Here is a 2,773-nt window from a genome sequence, read left to right as displayed (position 1 = left end):
GGTTTAGCGATAAGACCGCCGGTTTTTTTACCTCTGCTTGTATTTCTGGTTTCTTCTGTATCGTTTCCTTTTATTGAGGTGTGTATTGTATATTTCTTTTCATATCTCATGCTCTGAAAGTGGGTCGTTGTTGTTCTAAAAGGTGTGCAGAAAGTGATACGTTTATGCTCTAGTGCAGAAAAAAAATTGCGTTCCAATTAGTGCTCGTCTCATAAGCATTATGCGGGAGCTAATTCTAATAGATATCAATAGGTACTTACCTCGCCACTGACATAGGGGAAATAGGTAATTTTATTCTTACTAGTTCGTGGAATTTATTTTATTAAATATAAAATGAGTTTATGTTGTAAATTCATTACTTTTATTTTAGCTGATATATTCACTAGGCTGTATGAGGTGGCGACAAATGGAATACACCTACAAACTTTTTTACTTAAACTTGTGCATGTGAGCTAAGGCAGAAACGCGTACTGCCACTCTTCAACTAATACTAATAATAAATACAAATAATGTGAAAATATTATAATTACAGTGGTAATTATAAATTTTTTAACATATATCAATATTTATAAGTAGTTTTTCACAAAAAAACAAGCGTTTAATATTTAATAGCCGCTACAGACTACCGCACCGCACCAAGGTCACGGTGCGCTGCACCCATAAGTGAGAGCGGGAAAGAGACATCTCTTTCTCACTCGAAAGCTACGTTTTTAGAAAAAGAAGAAATAAAATTTGTATGCTATTTAAGACATCGAATTCACCGCTAAGTTTACTTGCATTATAGTGCTTGAAAAAAAGTTACGCAACGCTTAAAAAAGTAAAAGGGCGGGGAAGCTAAACTAGTGTGAACTTTTGTATTATTCAACGAATTTAAGTTAAATTCATTTTCGCGATTAAAATGACTTCATCCAGTGATTCTGAAACCGACTTAACGCCTGATTTAATCAGAACAGAAGCCCAATCTATCGTGGACGGCCTTTTACCGCAAATTTCAAAAGAAAGATATATGAAATCATATACGGATTTTATAAAATGGCGGTCCGAAAAGAAAGTAAAATCTTTCTCGGAAAGTGTGATGATAACTTATTTCAGCGATTTATCGAAGAAATTAAAACCATCAACGCTGTGGAGTATATATTCGATGCTTAAAACCACTTTAAACACCAAACATGATGTAAATTTAAAAAACTACAATAAGCTGACATCGTTTCTAAAAAGGCAGTCGGTTGGCTTTAAAAGCAAAAAATCCAAGATTTTTTCTGCAAATGAGATAGAAACCTTCTTAAATGAAGCTCCTGATGATGTTTATTTGGCAACAAAGGTAATAAAATAATCATATTTTTGTTGTAAATGTAACTAAATTTCTATAGAAATCGTAAATAATAGTTTTATAAGTAGGTCTTAATTATAATTGTTTTGTTTTCAGGTGGCGCTAATTTTGGGTATATGCGGTGCTTGCAGAGTAGGGAATGCAAATCGGTTATTTTTTGTATGGAAATTATCGGTTATTAACCGAAACCGCGGTTATTTCCATACAAAAAATAACCGATTTGCATTCCCTATTGCAGAGGCATTGAACTTACAAACATTACAGTAGACAACATAGAAAAGCACGGTGAATTATTATTGGTCAAGCTTCCCAACACTAAAACAAAAATCGACCGAGCATTCGTTGTGAGGGAAGAATTCGTTCGAATTGTGTTAAAATATCAAGCGCTTCGCCCCGATAATTTGCAAACAAATCGTTTTTTTCTTAATTATCAGCGAGGAAGATGTCTAAGACAAAATATCGGGAGAAACAAAATCTCAAATATGCCCAAAACAATTGCAGAATTTTTAAAATTGCCAAACCCGGATCTATATTCAGGGCACTGCTTCCGCAGAACATCGGCAACGCTTTTAGCCGATTCTGGGGCCGACTTGACAATGGTGAAACGGCACGGCGGATGGAAATCGAGCACAGTGGCAGAAAGTTATATAGAGGACTCAGTGCAAAATAAGTCCAAAATATCAAATAAAATTACAAATGCCATAAACCTACGTAGCGCTTCGCCGCGTCCAGGTAGTTCAAAAGACTATCCTGAATTCCAAGAGTTACATACCAAAGAAGTATTTGTACCAGTAAAGGAGAATCAACCAGCGTCAAACGCAAGGATACCTTATCAAATATTTACTGATGCACCTCAAAGCAACACTCAAGTCTCGCAAACTGTGCCTGCTGTAGTGCAGAATAAGGAAAAAACATCTAATAAAATAAACGTACATTGCACTACGCCGCGTCCAGGTAGTTCAAAAGACTTTAATAACTACGAATATATAAGTCAAGAAGAGATCTTGAACCCAGTAAAAGACAATCTACGAGCGTCAATGACCAACATAAGAATGCCTTCTCCGACGTTTACTGATATACCTCAAAATGAAAGTCAAATTTCACAAACTATATCTAATGTGAATATTCCAGGCAAAAATGTTACATTTACATTCGCAAATTGCTCTAATTTTTCCATTAATTTCAAGTAATTGTATACTTTGAATAAACATATTGTTACATTTTCCGTCTGTGTTTTTTTTTACTTTCCTCGTATTCGATATGAAAAGTAGAGTGTTTAACTCGGGTGAAAGTCACCCATTTCTGACGAGATAGTTTGGCGCTCGAACGAAGTGAGAGAGAGTGTTTCAGCCCTTGGTTAACAATCTACTATTGTAATAGCGGCCACGGGACCCTACACTGAGCAAATGCAAACTTTCAATCGCTTATATGTAATACATATAT

General features: G+C 35.3%; 1 long non-coding RNA gene across 1 annotated transcript; it reads left to right on the top strand.

The window, feature by feature from the left end:
* Window positions 1-791: 791 nt before the first annotated feature.
* On the top strand, window positions 792-2,549 carry LOC134806298 (uncharacterized). Its single transcript, XR_010146501.1, has 3 exons — window positions 792-1,321; window positions 1,427-1,462; window positions 1,571-2,549. It is a non-coding gene; the product is annotated as an uncharacterized LOC134806298 (long non-coding RNA).
* Window positions 2,550-2,773: the final 224 nt, after the last annotated feature.

This window comes from Cydia splendana, chromosome 3 (genome assembly GCF_910591565.1).
Source record: "Cydia splendana chromosome 3, ilCydSple1.2, whole genome shotgun sequence".
Taxonomy (NCBI): domain Eukaryota; kingdom Metazoa; phylum Arthropoda; class Insecta; order Lepidoptera; family Tortricidae; genus Cydia; species Cydia splendana.
This window is presented reverse-complemented; position numbering and strand designations above follow the sequence as displayed.